Below are 22,357 nucleotides of genomic sequence, written 5' to 3'. Positions count from 1 at the left end.
AAAGGACTTGGCCATTTCTTATGCTGCAAGTTTAGTTTAAATGTCAGCCCACCCTGAAAGTTCTTCCCTGATTACCTTATTTAAATTGGTCTACTTGCTATTCTTTTTAACCTATCATCCTGCTTATCTTCTTTATAACATAATCAGTGATTATTGATTTTGTTCTTTTGTTCAGTAGTTTATTGTTTGTCTCTCCAACAAATCTGTAAACTCCGTGAGGTCTGGGTCTGTCAAGCACAATGCTGGGATAACGCTTCACATGAAATAAATGTTAACCAATGAATAGTGTGCAGTAATCAATTAATAAATGCTTATCATCATAATAATTAGTTTTATTGTATAAGCATCTACACGTTGAATGTAAGTGTTAGCCTCTACAATTATGGGCATTAATTCATTTCAGACAACTTGGGATTTAATATTTACATTGTCACAAAATATAAAAAGCTAGGAAAAAATATTGTCAGACTAAGAACTGGATAACTGATCAGGAAAACAGGGCCATATTACTAAAAATTGCATATAATCCATCTCTTCAGTGCTTGAAATCTATCCATAATATCCCTGCTAAGGGCTCATCTGCCACTGCTTAACTGACCTCTAATGACAGGTAGGTTACAATCTTATGATGCAGTTCCATCCATTTTTAGACTGCTCAGATTATTAGGAAATCTTTCGTTATGTTGAGCAGAAATCAGTATCCTGGAAGGAAGAACTCACTGGAACCACTTCAACCCCCAAGAATGCATAACACATTTCTAATTATCATTCCTATATTAGCCCCTTATCAAAATAAAGACACCTTTCAAATACTCCTTAATTTTTCTCTTCTCTAAGTTAATTAACTCTACCTCAGTCAATTTAATCACACATCCATATTTGTAGTCATATTTGTAGGACATATCAGCAGATATGGCCACACGTTCAGAATCATAACACAGTGAAGATATTAAATGAACCCATTTTATTTCTATAATTATTTATGGTCCCACAAAGCACTTTCACGTTCCTAATGAGATAGCATCTTGGTTGCACATTCCTTTAGGCATTAGTTTATGGGGCCTTAGCTAGAAAATAGTTCTGAACTAAGCATAATAAATTTTCTATACTTTTGTAGTGAAGAAGGCATGGAGTTATTTTCCCCAGGCTGGTAAGGTAAACCATATTTACGATTTTCCAAATCTGAGTGGCTGGTCTCATGTTTTCTTCTAATAGGAAAATGATGATTCCATTCACTTATTTATCTCAGATATCACATGGCTATCACATTTAGACTTTTGTGGTAGGCAGAATAATGTGTCCCCTCCCCAAAATGTCCATGCCCTAATTTCCAGAACTGTGAATATATTATTTTACATGACAAAAGGTGTTTTGCAGATATAATTAAAGTTAAGGATTTTGAGCTGAAGAGATTATCCTGGAATATCCAGGTAGGCCCAAACTAATAAAATAAGTCCTTGAAAGTAGAATAGAGAGAATAGGTTGGAGAGATTCAAATTGTGAGAAGGACTAACCTCTGTTATGGTTGGCTTTGAAGATAGAGACAGCCATGAGCTAAGGAATTCATGGCCTCTAGAAGCTGAGAGTGACCCTCAGCTGACAGGCAGCAAAGAAAAAGGACCTCAGTTTTACAACTTCAAGCAACTGAATTTTAATTAGCAAAGAAATGGACCCTCCAGGATGACATGCACTTCCTAACACCCTGATTTTAGGTCAGTGAGACCTGTGTCAGATTTCAATCACACTGAATTTTAAGATATCAACTTGGTTATTTTAAGCCACTAAATTTGTGTTAATTTACTACATCGCAATGAAAAACTAATACAGGCTGGATCCCTGTAAATTAGTACCAGTGCTCTGAGGGGGATATAGTTCAATAAATTATAGATTCTTTACAAGCCAGAATTGCATTTCTGAGTCCTCTATTTTGTGCTATTCCACACAAACCTACAATAAACTCACTCCTTCATGCTTGCTAAAGACAAATGGCATAACATTTCATTAAGTACAGCAAATTCAAAGTTTGGGAATAGTCTTGGTTATCAGATACTTTGCAGACTAGTTCTGTATATGGCAAAGTAATTTTATTCTTAATTTGGGAGAAAAAAGGTAGATATATGTGATTCAAAATTAAGAACAATAAAAGCCTCTTTTGTCTCTCTCCATCTCCTTTCGTTCCTTTTCGTTCCTTTCTTCCCTCCCCTTCCTTTTCTCCCCACACCCACCATCACATCATAAAAGCTTTCAGATTTTTGGAATAGAGATAATGAATATCATTTCCATGAAAACTTATTGTACTGTATGATAAGAATATATTTGGCTCCCAGAAAATGATTGACTTTCCTCATCTGTCCTAACACTGAATAAGCCATTTCTTCAACCACAGCTACTAGTTTTGTGGAGTTGTGTGATCAGTGTTTACAACTCATGTGAATATGTTTGCAGCAGAGGAAGAAGAATATTGCTAATGGAAAGTGAAAGTCCTGAATTTGGTGAATCTTCACTGTTACTGCCATAGGATAGTTCCTGGCAGTTCATTAATTCTTAAAATAATTCAATTTCAGGACGCCTGGGTGGCTCAGTCAGTTAAGCAGCTGCCTTCGGCTCAGGTCATGATCTCAGGGTCCTGGGATCGAGTCCCACATCGGGCTCCCTGCCCCGCAGGAAGCCTGCTCTCCCTCTCCCACTCCTGCTGCTTGTGCTCCTGCTCTCGCTATTTCTGTCGCTGTCAAATAAATAAAATAAAATAATAAAAAAAAATTCAATTTCATCAATTCAATTGCTCAAGTTCATTAATTTTCCAAGAAAAATGACGTTGCCCTCTTGGAGATCTGAGTCTGGCATTCTCAAAAATAAAGGAGTGGTGAGTACAAGAATGTGGCAACCATTAGTATTATTCACTCAATATTTCTAGTTTTCCCTCCAGACATATGCCAGGATTGCACTTTCCTATCCCTTTGAGTTAAATGTGGCCACATTCATGGCTTTGTTCAATAACACATGAGGAGAAGGAATGCATGTCACTTTGGGGTGGAAGGGTTGAGAGTCTGTGTGTAATTTTCACGTTCCTGTTTATCTTTCCTCAGCAATCATGAAAGCATAGAAATGAAACTTCCCTCAGCCTGCAGTCATGAATAAGAAAGACAGGGAATAGTGCAGATCTACCATGCACATACAGTGTAAGTTAAAAAACAACAACAACAACAATAATCCTTTGTTATTCTAGCCACAGACAGGTGAAAGTTGTTTTTACCAAACTATCCTAGTCAGATTCATAAAGAGCTTGATACCTAGAAGTAGAATGCTGCCATATCAAGACCTAAAATGTGTGACCATGGCTTAACAGATGCAAATAATGAACAAATTATTTAAGTGAGAAAATGATAACCTGTCTTATGTAATGGCAAAGCATTTGATGAAGATGTTACTTCTTCTAAGTTGGGAATCATTCCAGAGAAATAATAAACTTGTATCTTTAGGGCAAAATAAGTATATAGAATGTTAATCTTTTGTGTTGTCTGTATTTGGCAAGTACCAGGAAAAAGGAAAAAAAAAAAAAAAGAGAGAGGAGCTCAGAAAATAATTAACCAGCATATAGTTAGTAGTTAAAGAGAATAAAGACAGTCAACGGATTCAGGGACTTATAGCATAAAATATAAAGCAATACCTTCAGGGGCAAAGTCCACTAAAACTCAAGACATAGTCATCAAAAGTATGACCATCACACCCATTGTTAAAAGCCCTGAAGGGATTAAGGTGTCTCAGAGTAAGGATCCAGCTGTCCTGTAATTCATTTTGATTAGACACATTTGCTGTGGAATGAGAGGCAGAGGGAGTGGTTCTCCTGATGAAACCTAAAAGGACCTCCCTAGGTGCCCATAACTCAGCCTAGAAAGAGAAAGAAGTAATTGGAGTCAGAAACTAAAGAAATACAGCAAAAGCTAAGAAACACAAAATAAAAAGTACCACTAGAGTAGCTAGCAGCACATGGAATCTACCAGTCAAACGGGTAAGGAGCCAACTAAGTTTTTGAGAAAAAGACTCTAAATGCTTAAAATTTTAAAAAGACCCCTGGGCAGAAGGTGAGTTAAAAAAGCTGCTCATCCCTCCTAGGAGAGCATATTCTCACAGGTGCATTTCAGATGTGACCAAGGAGAATGATAAAAAAGAAAAAAAGAAGACTCCCCTTCCCCCACCAAAAGGATAAACCAAAAGAATATGGACTGGGAATCCATAACCAGAGGAGCCAACCCCTCCAACAGAGTGGAAGTATACCTAATCAGAAAAAATATCTAAGCCTCAGGAAGTGTTTATTCCCATCAGCATTTGATCATTACCTTTCAGCTGTAAGAGGAACACAGAATTTTCCCTTAGATTCATAGATCTCCAGGCCAAGAAGTTCCACGGCCAGACCCAATTAAGAGACCCTAGGGTCTCTTTTAGGGTCTGAGACTCTGAGCTGGACACAGCAACTGGTTGTCTCCTCTGAGTTTTCTCTTATGGAAGGAGTAAATGTGCTTCTGCATGGGAACAAGAGTCTCTATCAGTCAGAGTTCTTCAGAGAAACAGAATCAACAGGATGTGTGTGTGTGTGTGTGTCTGTCTGTCTGTCTGTCTCTCTGTGAGGTCAGATGTAGCAGTGAATTCTGATAGATTATACCTCATCACTCACATGCCATCAATTTTGGAAAGGAAGTCCTTCCTATTTTAAACCACAAAAATTGCTACAAAAAAACCATAAAACTTAGATAGTTAAATAGAAAAGGGAAGTCATTAATTTCACTGCTCGAGTTACAGGGTTTACAAAATTTTTTTAGTGCATTTCTCTTTCAAACTTTCAAATGTTTAAAGTCATGTATGCTTTATGTCTACTTACAAAGAAAAAAAGTATTTACATTGATTCCTTAGAAAGAAGTATTAAAAATAAATGAAAAGATGTCCCTCTCTCTGAGAGAACATCTTTCTCTTAAAAAAAAAAAAAAAAATGAGTGGTCTAACACACATACCTCTCCTCCCAGTAATTCAGGGGAAATCAAGTTCTGTGTGGAAGACCAGAGTGAACTATATATAAATGTCAAAAGGATGCCTCTGAGTACTTCCCACTTGCAGGCAAAATCGTCACTTAGTTATAATTGAAATTACATTTTAATCAATATGCCCTTTGCTATTAATCCATTTTCAACTGTCCTAAGAGCCTTTAATAACAGGTTAGGAAAAATCACCCAGCTAATGAATAATTCCAAGGAGAAAAGGGCTGGAATCCCTTTTATTTCTAACTTACCATGTACAGAATTGACATATATATTTTGTATTCTTGATACTCTTGGAAGAACCTAGCATTTCTTTGTGTACTTGAGATGCCTTTCTTGGCGACTAAAAAAAAAACATCCTCTGTGTTTTTTACTGGTGATGCAAATTCGATCAGCTATCAACAAATACACATTTTCTTAGCTCCCTTTAGTTGTCAATGCCTGTTGTGGCTTTCTTTATTTATTGATTTTATTTAGTACAATGGCAATGCATATTCATTTAAGAAATATCAGAGTATTCTTAAAAAAAAAAAAGCTCTTAAGATCCTTAACACTCAGGATACTCCCTCGCTAAACATTAGGTCCATTATCACTGATGCATGTTCACTCGGGTATTTTCTGTATTTACATTCCTATTAAAAAGAAAACGTATTTACAATGATTTTTTTATTCAACAATTTATTGTGATACGTTTTCTTTTTAATAGGTATGTGTGCAAGATTTTTAAAAAGTTTCTATGGTATTTCTTTGTAGGTATCGATCTTGACTTATTTCACCAAGATTCTAGTGTTAAAAGCATATTGTATCCAAATTTATATTATTAGAAACTGAGCTGGAATAAACATGCTCATAACGTTGGGTGCTAGCCTTCACTATTTTAGTTGAATCAATTACCCCAAATAAAATATTGGAGTAACACACATAATTTGAGTATTTTACATCCTTGCTAAATCTAGAAAGTTTTTATCAACAATGTAGGGAATCATTCAGTGTTTAAATATTAACTAATTTGATGAATACTATCTTAGTCCATTTGGGCTTCTATAACAAAAGGCCATAGATGGGGTGGCTTAAACAATAAACATGTATTTCTCACAGTTCTGGAGGCTGGGAAGTCCAAGATCAAGGAGCCAGCAGGTTTGGTGTTTGGTGAACAGCCCCCTCCTGGTCCGTAGACATATGTCTTTTTGCTGGGTCCTTACATTGCTTGAAGTGCCAGGAATCTTACTGGGGGCTCTTTTTTTTTAAAAGATTTTATTTATTTATCTGACAGAGAGAGGGAGAGAGACAGGAGAGAGGGAACACAAGTAGGGGGATTGGGAGAGGGAGAAGCAGGCTTCCCGCCGAGCGGGGAGCCTGATGCGGGGCTCGATCCCAGGACCCTGGGATCATGACCTGAGCCGAAGGCAGACGCTTAACGACTGAGCCACCCAGGCGCCCCTGGGGGCTCTTTTAAGGACACCAATCCCACTATGAGGGTTTCACACTCATGACTTAAGCACCTCCCAAAAGCCCCACTTCCAAATACTATCACACTGAAGATTTGGTTTCAACATACAGATTTTGGGGAGGGGGGACACCAACATTCAGTGTATAGCAGATGGCGATGCTGTTCTGTTCTATTATTTTGATTTTTCTTTATCATTAATAAGCATTAATATTTTTCATACATGTCTTGTCTCTTTTTGTTTGTCCATTTATTAGTTGCCCATTTATGTTCTTATCTGGGTCATGTTTACTGAGGACAAAGGAAGAGGAGAGAACATAATGTACAATATAGAGGTCATGGGGAAGAAGCAAAGGAGGTATTCTCCCCAGTAAAGCATGACTGCCTGCTGGAAAGTAATCTCTTCCCCTGGAGACTTGTGATGAATTTGGCATTTGTACTGAATGCCAAAGCAAACATGCAATTTAGCAAAACTCTAGTCTGACTGGTTCTTGGCATTTATGTTGATTAAAGGAAAAACAAGTTAGACTTTGACTTTCTTTTTTTAACCACCTGTTAGCAGGTGCTATCAGCACCGTTAACAGTAAAGGTTAGGATCCTTCTACATTAAAGTAAGTGTTCAAAGGAAATCAGAAACATTTATCAACTATCTACAGTGTTTTAGAATGTGGAGTAAGAATTTACTGTTACATTCTATTACCAATAGACCTGTAAATATTCAGCATCCATTTTATCCATCTTTATTCTCCCAGGGCCTAGAATAATGCCTGGCATATAGTAGAAGTTCAATAAATGCATAAGTATCTTCAGTTTTTAGATTTAAAAACCGACGATCAGAGAGATGGAATCTTTTTGGGTTTTTTTTTATGATTTTATTTATTTATTTGACAAAGATAGAGAGAGAATGCAAGTAGACAGAGCAGCAGGTAAAGTGAGAGGGAGAAGCAGGCTCCCCACTGAGGAAGGAGCCCGATGCAGGGCTCGATCCTAGGACCCTGGGACCATGACCTGAGCCTAAGGCAGCCGCCTCACCAACTGAGCCACCCAGGCACCCTGAGATGGAATCATTTTTAACATGGTAACACAACTAGGAAGAAATAGTCTCAGGATTCAATATCAATTTGTTCTGACCTAAACTCTATGCTCTACATATTTCCTATAACATCTCTTCCTTACTTTCCTCTTGTTATACATTTTTTTTTTTCTGGCAAAATAAGCCAAATTATACTATGAAGCAACCCAGTGACATCAGTAGCTTAAAACAGGGAGGGTTCCCTGTTGTGCATACTGGGTAACAATTGCAAGTTGACAGAGGACCCTCTAGGTAGTTTATACTCCCTAGACCATTTATAGTTACCAAGGCTAAGGAACAAAGAGTTTGCCGGATTTTGTCTTAGCTTATTAAAGTTCCAGCCAGAAGTGACATCTGTCACATTACACTGGTCAAAGGAAGTCATTTAATTTCTTGAGTGTCATGAAACTTCATGGAGCCTGGAGGGTGGGAAAGTGAATTTGGGTGGACCCAAGGAAATTCCAAGCATAAGTAGAAGTGAAAGAGGATGGCAGGAGAAGCAGATCAGAGAAAGAGGTGTGAGGATGGTGCACAGGAGAAAGAAAAGCTACAAAGTTGTGTTACCTCACTCTCGTCAACAAATACTCAGATGACTCTGTGATAGTTAATTTTATGTGTCAACTAGATGGGACCATAATACCTAGATATTTGATCAAATATTATTGATGTGTCTGTGAAGGTGACTTTTGGATGAGATTGGCATTTAAATCTGTGTACACTGAATAGAGCCTGTTGTCCTCCACAATGTGGGCAGGCCACACCCAACCAGTCAAAGCCTTTTTTTTAAAGATTTTAATTATTTATATATTTTTTTGGGAGGGGAGGGAGCGCGGGAACATGAGCGAGGAGGGGGAGGAGCAGAGGGAGAGGGAGAGAGAGAATCCCAAGCTGACTCCATGCTAAGTGAGGAGCCCAATGCAGACCTGATCTCAGGACCCTAAGATCATGACCTGAGCCAAAATTAAGAGTTTGACTCTTAACCAATTGAGCTACCCAGGTGCCTCAAACCAGTCAAAGCCTTAATAGAACAAAGGTTGATTTTCCCAGAGCAGGAAGGAATTCTGACTGCAGTCTATCTTTGTACTAGAACTGCAAATCTTCCTGAATCTCTAGTCTGCTCCCTTTCTCTCTCTCTCTCTCTCTCTCTCTCTCCACACACATACGCACAGCGGATCAATTCCTTCATTTAAAGGAGATCATTTTTGAATAGGTGAAAGGCAATACCCACAGGCATTAGTCCAACTTCTAATAGGCAGCAAAATCTTCAGGCAGATAGAGTACCAAAGTTAATACAGAGAGGGATAAAATTTGTGTGGTCCAATAGGACCACATACACACACACTGGGAAATTTTGAAAGCAATATGTGCATCTTAAAACTTGTGGAATTTGCTAATTCACAATATGGAAGTAGGTGCTTATCAGTGAATGCCACTATAACGGAAGCGTCTATTTTTTTTAAAACTGCACCAAGTATCTGTTTCATTAAATAAAAGCTCCTATTCAACACTTACTCTGTGACAAATAGTTTTCTTAAAGATATCTAAAATTAATTATTATAAAAGTATATAGTAATTCAGAAAAATTCTTGGCCTATAGATGTGAATACTGTTTATACCTTAAGATTAAAACTATATTAAAATGATGTAAATGTACAAAAATTATAATAGTTCTAGGTTAGAGTTATAAACTTTTTTTTCTCAATTTCTCAAACTCTATAATCTTTTATAATTTTAAAGCAGAAAACAAATTTCAAACACTCAAATGCTGTGGAAATATTTTGGTCGGTGATTAGATATAGGACTAAGTTTAATATTAAGAACTGCCTCTTTCCTTTAATACAGACATTAAAAATGTTCAGAGGGTAATTTGTGTATTTGAACAAAAAGGCATATTTCTCATTTGAATTCTTCTCAGCTGGAAAAGATCCAATTCTGTTGCTTTGAGACATCTCCTCTTTAAAAATACAAAATAAATAAATAAATAGCAAAACATTAAAAAAAAAAATCTCTGACTTTTTAAATGCGAATACCAAGATAGCCAAGACTTCCTTTGTGGTTTGTTCTTTTTTGTTTTTTTGTTTTTTTGGTAAATAGGGGCACCCACACCACAAAACTAATGGCTTTATCAAGGTCTTTTAAAAGAGTTCCACTACTGGCCATATCAGTCAATTACCTCCTAACACTTTTATAAGGAAAAATTAAATGGGTGAAAGTTCGATTTATAACCCTGGTAGGTTCAGCAGAAATTCAATGCTATCCATCCATTGGGAAAAAGAAAAGTACAGAGGAAATGGTACCACCTTCTAATAATTCAATTCCAGAATGTGTTTTAGGGGCCAATCTCAATGTATGGAAGGAAATGACAAACATGGCTAAGGCAATATTTTCTCGTATTTTCCCAAGACTTCTTTTTGTATTAACATGTAGTTCATGACTATTATCTAAATATTTACATTTAATTTGTTGCTTGCTACTATTAGTGATCAATTTTGCAGACTTATAGTCAATATGACAGTAATTAAAAAATCTCAAAGAGAGACATTATAACACGCTCCTGATAGGAAATATCTGGCATGTTCAGATGAAGGTAATTCAAGGAGAGTTAAGTTTAAAGGGGGTTATTTACAAAGAGGTACCCAGGATGTAGAGGTACCCAGAACGTAGGGATGCAGGGCTCTGAGGTAGTAAGACAAAAGGAGTTATTAATACCTCTAGGTCAGAAGGAAGTAGGTGGGGAAGCTGTTCATGTAAATAGTGTCCACAGGTTTCACCCATGGAAGGTAGCTTTGATGGAAACAGATCTGTGGCTGAAGGATCTGGCCAATCTTAGATAAACGTGCAGAAAGGGATCCTACAGAGTACCTTGATCTCACTTTTCCTTTTTATTATCTCTAGGTGGTGCTCTCCTTTGGCCAAAAAAGGGACTAGAGCCTTCTGATCTAGCATCTGCAGGTCAGTCTCCAGAGCAGAGGGCAGCATAAAACGAGTAAACAAAGGAAAGCCAACTAAACAACTACATGGAGCCCAGAGAGTAAATTGGGGTTCTTGTAGGTTAGTGTCTGTGATATATCCTGTACGTTCAGGGTTGCAGGGATTAGCCTAATGCATGCGCCAAGTAGTTACAGAAGAGGCATAGACCATAGTCATCCACGTCACTGAGTTACAAACTGAGAGACCTCCCACATTAAGTCTTTATGGGTCCCTCTTAATTGTTAATGATTCTAGATTTTTAAAATGTTTTTGCTTTGGGAATTATTTAGATTTTGCAGACTCCCCTATGATAAACAGTGATCCTATGAGTGAGTATGACACAAGCAAAGAATTCAAATTTTAAGTCTGCACATGGGCCACTTTCTGCTGGGGGAAAAACAAATTAAATCCACCATGCTTTTCTTAAATAAATGATTTCTCTTTACATAAAATTACAGCTAATGAGAAAATAGAAAAGTTAATTAAACAATAAATTATTTAGCCCACAAGCCACCAAACAATCACTTTGGTTTTGCCTGATTCCTTTCCAGAGACTCCTAAGGTCTCCTAAGGCCTGAGGAAGGTGCATGGTGGAGAAAATTTAATCCATGGGTTTCAGTGCAGGCAGCCTGTAGGTAATAATGGAAACAGTATTTCAAAAAGGAGTCTTAGAAGATTGGACCCGGGGAAAATATACTCAACTCAGGCTGCTGATCCACATGAGTTAGAAGAAGAGGAGAAGCAAACAGGGAAAAACATGAGAACCTATTTTGGAAAGACAAACAGGAAAACAGAGAGAAAGTGAGTGTGGAGTAATTCCTAAGTCTGTTCAGGTATCTAACACAGTTTCTTGAGGATTTTCTATCTAGTGGGCACTTATTGGGTACATTTAAAGGACCCAGAAGAGGATTTTATGGTTTTATTCTCTTGGAAATGATGTAATCAATGGTTGTTCTTTTAGCAAGTGGTCACAACCACATTTTTATGCATGCATATGTGTATATATGGATAGATAATTCTAATTATTTAAATGCAAGGATCATAAATACAAAGCACATATATCATGATTCATTCAGCATAGCATTTTTAAAAAATTATTTTAATGATTTGAAATGGTTTTTAAAAGGCTATCTTATTTCATGTTCATAGTTTTATTTCTGGGACAAAATATTTTATCAAAGGTAATACTAATGTGGTTAGCACAATGTTAAAGGATCCTTTAAGGCTTAAAGTATTAATTCAACTCAGTAATAATTATTAACTGGCAAGTCCTTTGTTAAGAGATGTGAGAGCTAAAGAAATAACCAAATTATTGTCCTGACCTCCTGAGTTGCTGAGGAAGTGATGAGGCATATATAGTTAATAAGAATTAAGACAGATTATGATCTAGTATGTAAGAGAAGTATTTGCAATATGACCATGGATTGAATGACAGAAAAGGGAACTATTGTGGTGAGAGTAATTTAAGCAGTGCTTGAAGCAAAATTTTAACACTCAGGTAGAGAGTGGGAAGTGAAAGGGTAGCTAAAAATAACTCATTTAATCATTGAGCCCTTACCATCTTAGATATTGTGCCAGATACTGGAAATATATGGCACAACAGAATAAAAAGAACCCCTTCTCTTGTGGAGTTTACCATACTTGGCAAAGAACAATGACAGTTCTGTAAGGAAGTCTGAATGGTTAAAAGGAGCTAAGTTGGGAGAAAAACTGAGAACAGTGAGATGAAAGAGATTTGTTTTGGTTTGGTTGGTTGAATTTTTCCATGATAGGGGCAACATATATATGTCTGGTTTTTGTCTGTGTGGAAGGAACCAGGAAAATGGAGAGATGCAAATCGGGGAGGAATAGCTGATTTAATAAAGTTGGTAAAAAAAAATGGAAAGTGTTGGGATTAAAATCTAATGTAAGAGGTTATTTTGGGAAACAAGAAATACACTACAGATAGAAACAGAGATATTTTAAGGTCCAATGAAGAAAAATTTAGTGATGTTCACATCAGATAGCCTTATCTCTCCTAGAAAGCAGGAGGCTTTTTTATCTGAAACTGAGCAAGTCTGGGAAAGATATGAGTCCTAGAAGCACAGATATTTTGAATAACCATGAAAGTGTGGGAACACTTTAAGTGGTCAAATCCCACTGGGGACCAGTAGGGTCAGGCAGCATGGAAATGGTGAGTAACTAACCGATGTGTCAGCAAACAGGCAGGATCCTTGCCTGCATGGGGCGTTTGATCTGGTGAAAGATCCATAAAATATTCCAATAACAACGTAAGTAAATATTACTCCGGCAATTGGCTAAGGAAGTATAACAGGGGATAAGGTTGAGAGAGAACAGAACGGTAAGAGAGAACCCAGTACAATTGGCTGACTTCCAGTTCAGGGAGGCAAATAAAGCTCAGCATGGTGTCTGGGGGACCAGAAGGACAGAAGGATAAAAGGAGGGTAAATAGAGAGTACAGCAGGAGTCAGAGAGGGGAGTAGGTGGGAACACGTGCAGTCGCTGTCAGAAAGCAGGCTTTCCAACTTTTACTGGAAGCAGAGCAGTTACGAGAGACAAAGTGGTCTCAGGTACAAGGGCAATGTGTGTGCTTTGAGGGAAAATCAAGCTCTGTCACAGGTGCACACGCAAACCTCGCCGTACCAGTGAGAGCTCACCCATACTAAGGATCCAGCAATTAGGCACATTAATTCACAGCTGACTCCAAGGCACTTTAAATCACATACAAGATACTTTTTCTCATGTTTTAAAAGCTGTTAATGTGGTACTCAAATACCTTCAGTGTGTCGGGTGTTCCAGTTGATTTGGTCCCACTCTCGCTGGGTGATCCTGCAGCCTTGCAGGACAGAGAACCATTTCTAGGAAAGAGATGTAATTAAAACACAACATTACACTTAAGGAAGTTAGAAAACAGCCCAAGCAAAAAGTATGGGAGTGAAAAGCTACCGAAAAGAGTAACTCACAGGGAAGAATTTCTATTTCTCTATGGTTTCCAAGTGTATATTCATTTTACAGTATGTCATGTTTGAGGTTTGTGAGAATAAATCAAAGAACGCTCATTTACAATGGAGGCAAGAGGCCCTAAAGGGGGAGCTCTCGTGTGGGTGCCACTCCCTGAAGCCTGTGTAACCAGCAAAATGAAGGAAGATGAAAATTATTTCCATAAGGAAGCCCATTTTTCACATGGGAATTTCATCTCCTGCTTTTAAGAAAAAGAAGAAAGTTCTCTTTCTGCCTCAGCAGCCACACGCTCACCATTGCCTGCAGCCAGGGAGGCAAATACAAGCTCAAACTTTTTCCTCTCTAATGAACTTTTGTTCAAAACAATCCTCCCCAATCTCCTCCTAAAGCCTAATTAAAGCTGATTACCCCATTGTCTCTTCAGACTTGTCTGTAGTTCACCATAGTTTGCCTGTCCTGAATTACAATTCCTCTGCTATTCTCGAATAAATTCATCTTGCTAGTAAAATAACTGGCTATTGTATTTTGGAGGTTGACAGGTGTTTTCCAGAATATAAAAGGCTTTTTAGAAATGATAGTAATCATAATATTTAGTTTATCAAATTTTTCTTTCTACTGGACTGTTGACCAAGATGTTCCATAAAGGCAAAAAGGTGTATCTACTACCATTTACTCCCTTCTTTCTTTGCACACTCTATTTTAGGCAAATCAATTTATTACTCATCCCTGAACATGCTCTGCCTTTTCCTGCTTCTGTGGCATTGCTCATGCGATCTTATCTGCCTGCAATGTCATTATTATTTGTCCATTCCCATTTCTTACCCCAAAAAACTCATTAATACCCAGCTCAAATATGACCTTTTCCCCCTGAAGCTGTCTATCAAATTTAATCTCTATCTTATTCATGTTCCCACAGAGTGTTTTTTGTCATTTATTATGAGACCTCTAAGCAGGGTTCTTAATTCTATCCTTCTGCCTTTGAGCTTTAAAGGTAGGAAGAATGTTTCATCTGTGAAAGTTGTTTGGTTGGTTTTCCCTTAATCACTATCTGCCCTGTGCACATAATGGACACTCAAATATAATGGACAATTGCTTCTTACTTTATCTTGGTGTAAATCAGGCATTTAGTAATAATACTCAGTCAAGACTTTACACTATACCCACCAGATATGTCTTTTCAATTGAAATATTGTATTTACATGGCTTCCAAAGCATCATTCCCTCCAGTTTTCCTTCCCTAATCTGTTATACTTTCCTAGGCTACTCTGAGGGTTTCTTCTCATTTTTCCAGCCTTGTACTAATACAGTGCACCATGGCTCACATCTTGAACATCCCCTATTTTCTATTAGACCACCTCCCTTTAAGAGCTAATCCAAGCTTATTATTTTAAATATCTTTACATCCAGGGATGCCTGGGTGGCTCAGTCAGTTAAGCGTCTGCCTTCGGCTCAGGTCATGATCCCAGGGTCCTGGGATGGAGTCCCACATCGGGCTCCTTGCTCAGTGGAGAGCCTGCTTCTCCCTCCCCTACTCCCCCTGTTTGTGTTCTCTCTCACTCTCTCTTTCTGTGTCAAATAAATAAATAAAAATCTAAGTATCTTTACACCCAAATTTCTATTTTAGCCCATACTTCTGCATGAGTACCATACTTAAGTCAACTGTTTACTGGATAGACACACTTACAGTGCTAATAGGCAATTTAAAATTAGTATATCTAAAACTGAGCTCCAATTTGCTCCTCCTAAAATTTCTTCTCAGGTAAGGGCAACTTCATTCTACCATTTGTTTTTTCATTCCAAAACACTCAGAGTCACCTTGCCTCTACTCTTTCCTCCACACCCCATATCAAGTATGTTAAAAAATCTCACTGGTGTTTACTTCAAAAGATATCCCAAATGTGTCTAAAATAGGACTACTTTCCCCCATCTTCACCTCTAAAATATTGGTCCAAGCCACTGTAAGTAGTTTTAAGTTTTTGGCAATGGAGTCTTCTTATTTTATTCTATCTCTTCCTTTTGTCTATTCTCAAAATGCAGCCAGAATAATTCTATTAAAAGATAAATCAGATTAAGTCTCTTCTCTTCTCAAAACCTTCTAGTAGCTCCCATCTTGTTCTAATAAAAACCAAAATCACCAAAAGGTTAGCAAAATCCTACATGATCTGCTCCCATGTCAGCTCTCAGACATCTCTTCTTGTTCATTGTGCTCACACCACAATGGCCTCCTGGCTTTTGCTCAAAAATCCCAGGTATGTTTCATCCTTTGAGCTTTGCTTCTGCTGTTCCCTCTCCAAGAAATTCTCTTCTGCTGATCCAGATGAACCTCTTACAGACCCCCACTGGGTATTTACTGCTATCCATTCACTTTTTTCAGTAAAACTTCCTTGTCTGCCCTATTTAAAAGAGGGACACCCAGCACCTTGTACTGTCTATCCTTGTTTATACCTTAATTTTTCTTTAAAGTGCTTGTTCCATCTGATAAACTACATCTTTCACATATAGACTTTTAAAAATGATTCTTTTCAGGGCACCTGGGTGGCTGAGTTGGTTAAGTATCTGACTTTTGATTTCCAATCAGGTCATGATGTCATGATCATGAGATCGAGCCCCATGTAGGGCTCTGTGCTCAGCATGGACTCTACTTGTTCCTCTGCCCTTCCCCCTCTCTCAAATAAATAAATAAAATCTTTAAAAGAATAAGTTTAAAAAATCATTCTTCTCTTCCCATTAAAAGCAAATCAACTCCATGAGGGCAAGAATTTTCATTGATTTTATGTACTGCTGTACTTCTAGTGCCTTGAATTATGGCTGATACATGGTAGGGGCTTAAATATACTGTGTTGAAGGAGTTTATTCTTTTGATGTGAGAAAACCTAAGGTCCACCTCCTGTTTCACCATATTTTGCTTGTGTAACTTCATTCTGAGTCCTAGATCCTTAGCAATAAGACTAACATAATAACATTAGCTCAATCACTTTCCCAAGGGAGCTGAGTAAATAAAATGAAACAATCAGTAAAAAATGTAATTTGAGTATCAAAAGGCACTAAATAAGACATGACAACTTGAATATACAACATAGTTGAGTCTTACTTCAATCCTGATACAAATCGTGTATTGTATTACAATCTACACATTCATGTTTTTCAGTTATTTTCAGAGATCTGACTTAGTTCATAAAGTTAATTTGTGGTGAGCTCAGGCCATTTTCGACCATAATAACTATTATTAACATCTAAAAAATAAGTGATTTATATTGGCCAGATTTATAGAGCAAGGAAAATATGTCCTATAATAATAAAATTAACAATGATAGCAATAATATCTGACAGTTTTGAGCACTTATTACACATCAGGTACTACTCTAAGTGATTTCCTGTATTATTTCATTTAATTCTCAAATAAGCCGGTGAGGTTGCTACTATAATTATCTCCATAGAAAATGGGAAAACAGGCATAGAGAGATTGAGTAATTTGCACAGGGACACAGCTAGTAAGTGGTGAAACATATGTCAATCTAGGTAGCTTTGCAATACAAAAACCAATTTTTTTTAAAATTGAAGTAGTGTTGACACACCATGTTACACTAGTTTCAGGTGACCAACACAGTGATTTGACAATTCTATACATTGTGCTATGCTCACGAGTATAGCTACCATCTGGCACCATACAACATTGACTATATTCCCTATGTTATTACTTTCTTTTTTAAAAAAGATTTATTTATTTATTAGGAGAGCATGCAAGCAGGTGGGGGGAGGGGCAAAGGGAGAGGGAGAGAGAGACTCTCAAGCAGACTCCACAGTAAGCATGGAGCCCAATGCAGGGCTTGGTGTCATGACCCTGAGATCATGACCTGAGTCAGATGCTTAACTGTTTGAGCCACCCAGGCGCCCCTCCCTATGCTGTAACTTTCATCCAGGTGACTTTTTCATTCCATAAGTAGAAGCCTGTACTTCTCACTCCCCTTCACCCATTTTGCCCACCCACCCATCTCCCTCCCCTCTGGCAGCCATCAGTTTGTTCTCTGTATCTGTGGGTCTGTTTCGGTTTTTGCTTGTTTACAAAAACCAATTTTAATTCAAAATCATTTCCCCAGTTTTATTGAGATATAATTAGCATATAACATTGTACAAGTTTAAGGTAAACAAGATTTTAGCCACAATATACATAATTACCTCAATAAGTTTAGTTAACACCCAAAACCTCACATTGTTACAATTTTTTCCTTGTGGTAAGAGCTTTTAAAATGTACTCTCTTAGCAACTTTCTGACACACAATGCAATATTGTTAACTATAGTCATGTTGCCATTCCCAGAATATATCAATTGGAGTCAATATAACAGAGTTCCCCAAAGCTAGTCACTTTTACACCTGAGGAAGTTTAGTGAGTATCTAGAAGCCTAATAATGAGTTAAAAAAAATGGAGTAACTGATACTGTGGTGACATTCTTTAGGACCTGGTTACTTTATGGTATTTATTTGAGAAGCATTCTCAAAAGTAATTCACTCTTCTTTGTAATTGCTTCTGTGAACTGATTCACTGTAATGTTGGAGAGTAATGGCAGTTACTCACTCTAGGATTACCAAGAGCCAATAAAAGAGTTATGACAAATACCAGTCTAATTGATATTGCTTGAATCACTTAAAAAGAATCACTTGAGAATGTTGTATCAGTAGTGCTCTTGCGCTGGAAGAAGGTGGCAAAGATAAATGAGCAGGCCTGGGTCCTCCTCCAGTTCTGACAGTTCGCTTCCTTCTGATAGACAGCTATAATGGCAGGGGGGAAAAAATACCTTAATCTTCTCTGACCTTTCTCATCTGGATGAGAACATGACAATGATTCTCAACTGTCACAGGAAAAATTTCCAAGAGAAGGGTGAGGAAATCCTACTGATAATTCACTCTACTTGACAACAAACGAAAGGACAGTTTCAGAATACACCTGTCCCGTACCAAGGAGAGATCATTATAATCATAATCACAGCGCTAGGTAGCATATGTTGAACACACACATTATGTTCACTATCAGGCTAAGTGCATTACATGATTGATTTTGATTCTGTGTTATGTAGATTGGTTTAAAAATCCCAATGGCTAGTTTGAGGCAGGTAGGATATCTTAGGCAGGTAAACATGACTTCCCTAAAAATACAATCTAGGTGAGACAGACTCAGGGAAACTGAGGTACAAAGGAATTAAGTGATGGTCCCAGATAATACAATTCACATCTACTTGGCACTCACCATTCTTCCTAACAGGCTACTCTGCTTCCTACTGCCCCCTCACAGTTTTTGTATCTTCACCCTTAAATGGAAAGAATTATTTATTTGTATGAATTTCAAGCATTTTTCCAACTAGAAGATGATATAATGTAAGGACTGTATCTTACAAATGCATGTGTTTAGACACAATTTGGAACTGATGAAATTGCACAACTCTACTGAAGGTGAATGGGTGGGCAGCCACGTAGGGTTGGGGTCAATAGAATATCATCCAGATATAAAATGATAATTATATAATTACATAGTTCTGTAAAAACACACTTAAGATACAATATCAAGTGAAAAAAAGGAAATTTCTAAATAGCATATATGCTATAATTATGTATGTGCTATATATGTGTCCATGTAGAAGAATGAGGTGGAGGGACACATAAAAGTTTTCTCATGATTTGTTGGGCATGATGTAACACTGAGTGACACATTTATACTGAGCATTAATGTTTTTACAAAATTGTTCATGACATGAATTTTGAAAGTGAGATTTAATTTAAAAAAAAAACACCAAAGATGGCATAATGGTAATTCCAAAATTCAAAGAAATGCTGTGGTTTTGGTGCCCACATAAACATAGCCAAAATTATCTTCTCAATGCTTGTTATAAGTGACTCTGAAGAACCATTTTCAAACTGTTATATCTTCTCTGTACAACCATAAACCCTAGCGCACATGCCAGTTAGTAATTAATTCTTAAATACTCAATTTTTCCTGGGAAATCATCTTAATCTATGTAAGGAATGAATGGTCTACAAGGTAAAAAAAATTGCCTTTATTTATTCATTCACTCATCCATTCATTCAACACACATTGAGTGCTCGCTGTTTTAGGCACTATATTAAGAGCCGAGGATTTACCAGAAAAGAAGAAGCTAGTTTGTAGCTAGGACTGGACATGTAACAGCCCAGAGTTTAAAGTTAACTCTGTGAAAAGGGAAAGAGCTCATGAAAGAATCTGGAGCAAATTTATTCCCCTAGCCCTCACTGAAAATGCAGTAAAGAGAGGTTGCAGAGTCTTCTTCTTGTGGCAGCTTTTTGAGCAAATGTTTCCAGAAAAAAAATACGTTGCAGAAAATACTTTAGAAATAGTTTTCCAACTCTGCTTCCTTCATTCAATCACCTAGTCATCAGAACATCTGTTCCAACCAAAAAAAAAAAAAAAAAAAAAAAAAAACTCATGAAGGCGGGAGCATGTTTATTTCACCACTGTATTTATTCCCAGCACAAGAACAGGACCTGAACTGCGTCCATGAGGATCCAATCAGTTTAGTTCACACCAAGTGCTAGATTACCCTGTTACAGAAATGAGTCATATTTGGTTCTACCTCTCAAGGACATTAATCCAGGTGGTTAATTGCGGGCATTTATAAAGCACCGACTGTATATCAGATATATAATATATGCCATTATTTTAATCTTATATTGCCACAGCTCCATTACTTTTTCCTTTGCCTCACTGTGCCTCAGTTTCCTGACTTCTATAAACCTGTGATAATGATAGTACTTCACTACTGAAGCTCTGATAAATAAATTCTTGGTACTTATAGTACTTAGAAAAGCACCTAGATGCGTAGCATGTACCATCCAAATACATGCTAATATACTATTATTTGAAGCTCATGATGACACTTTGAAATAGATTTTATTATCTCCATTTTACAGAGGAGTAAACAGACTCATTGTGGCTAAACAATTTGACCAAAGGCCCATAGTTCATACACTGTTGGGTCACTGAGTTTAGAAGTATTTCTCCAATCTTCCCCGCCTGTCCATACCCTTGCCTATATTCTCAGATTAGAGCTTAATCCCTTCCCGCTAAGTCTTGTCAATAACTGGCTTCCGGGCCTCTCCTTTTCTAGCTTCATCTAACATCCTTTACATCTTTCACACTATCCACTTTCCACATGTTACTTAAGCACATAACAAATTGTATTATTTTCCTTTGTATTAAAACCCAAGTGGTTTCTTTTGCTTCTAGAAAAACTTCAAGGTTCTTAGAAAATCACTATATGCTTTTAATATTAAAACATATTCAATAGATAATGTTAAAACCTTATAGTCAAAATACTAAACAACTGTACTAAGATTAGTCCAAAATTCAAGCAGATCTGTGTTCAAAGCACTGATAAGGCAGTAGCCTTCCAAATTATTTTACTTCTTCGATCCTTAGTATCTCGTTTGAAAGATGGGGATAATAGCATTTAACACATAATTTTCGGTGCATATACTACATACTTAGTAAGTGATGTTTATTATTATCATCATCCACAGTGCAAGAGCAGCACAAACCATATTTAAGAGATCACACATGGAAAAAAAAAAACTAACAGAGATCCAAAGTGTGAAAAATGGAGAGAAATAAATAGTAGAATTGGCTGGTATCAAGCAATGACATAGTATTTCAGAGTTAGGTTGCCAAACCAGTGTAATTTTATGTGAAGAGAAAATTCAATTATAAATAGACTATTTAATTTATATATAAAGTCTATTTATATATTTAAATATATAAGCCTACCTGACAAAAAATAAGTTTTATCATTGTATGGATTAGAGCAGATTTGTAATAGATTTGCTAGTAATAAATAGAAATATTCTATACCCTACTCCTCACTTGAAATATTAAGAATTACTATCTGATTTTATAGCTCTCCAAGAATATGCTTTCCTTCTAATGAATGCTCTCATATAGATTTTACAGATGCTTATGTTAAATATAGGTTAACTGACAGAATATTTTGAAATGCTTAGAGTGATTAATCAAGGCTGCTTCATTTAGTGATGAGAGATATTCAGTGAGATTTCAAGATTTCAGTTTAGTTAAATTAAGTTCATAAGCACGAAAACTCATCTGAACTCAAGAAAATATTTTGGGCATATATAGAAGCCACATGGTAATACTCTGAAACACAAGCCTAGCATTAGTGACCCTAAGCTAACTTCCAGGTATCTCCACATTGGTTGGCGGTATTAACTGAGAAGTAAACATGTAGTTTTTGCTTGTTTTGACCTAAATAAACTCATGTTAGATGAGATCATACTTTTAGCACTCATTTAACCAAGTGCTTATTAAGTATCCACTAAGTACCAAGAAATGTGTTAAGTACTAAAAATAAATGATGTAATAAAATGGTTTTTTCCCTGATTTTACTGCCATCACCATCTAATTAGGAAAGAGAAATAAGTCATAAATGTGACTGTTTTGTTTGTGATGGTATATGTACAGGATAGAGAAGGGCGCCCCCATGGGTATGTTAGTTCAGGTCCATCAAGAAGCACACATCAAGATGGAAACAGACATAAGATAAATTTATTGGGGAAAATATCTGTGAAGGATAAAGGGTGAATGATCAGTAGCAACAAAGGCAGCTTTCAGAATATGGCAGAAGTCTGACACAGGGAAAGGAGATGGAAGGACAGAAGTTTGGATGGAAAGAGTCTAGAAGTGCTGCAGTTTCAGGAAGGATTTCACTAGGCCAATGGGACATCCCTGAGCTAGAGTTCCCCATGAGGGGAGTCCTGTGCTTCACCGAAATAGACCTGAGCTAGTAGCAGTCCTTGGCTGGGAGCACTCCAGGGGCAATGTAGCCTAGTAGCCAGAGCT

General features: G+C 37.1%; 1 protein-coding gene across 26 annotated transcripts in view; it reads right to left on the bottom strand.

Moving 5' to 3' along the window:
- LRRC4C (leucine rich repeat containing 4C) overlaps positions 1-22,357 on the bottom strand; it is a 1,180,850-nt gene that overhangs the window by 682,413 nt on the left and 476,080 nt on the right. For 24 of the 26 annotated variants that reach the window (XM_078058151.1, XM_078058147.1, XM_078058155.1 and 21 more), the window contains one exon: positions 13,296-13,377. The gene's annotated coding sequence lies outside the window, so the exon portion shown is untranslated. Of the gene's footprint in view, positions 1-13,295; positions 13,378-18,724; positions 18,786-22,357 lie in introns of those variants that run through there. The other 2 variants (XM_078058171.1, XM_078058167.1) reach the window with 2 other exon arrangements.

The sequence above is a fragment of the Halichoerus grypus genome, chromosome 11 (assembly GCF_964656455.1).
Source record: "Halichoerus grypus chromosome 11, mHalGry1.hap1.1, whole genome shotgun sequence".
Classification (NCBI taxonomy): Eukaryota; Metazoa; Chordata; class Mammalia; order Carnivora; family Phocidae; genus Halichoerus; species Halichoerus grypus.
This window is presented reverse-complemented; position numbering and strand designations above follow the sequence as displayed.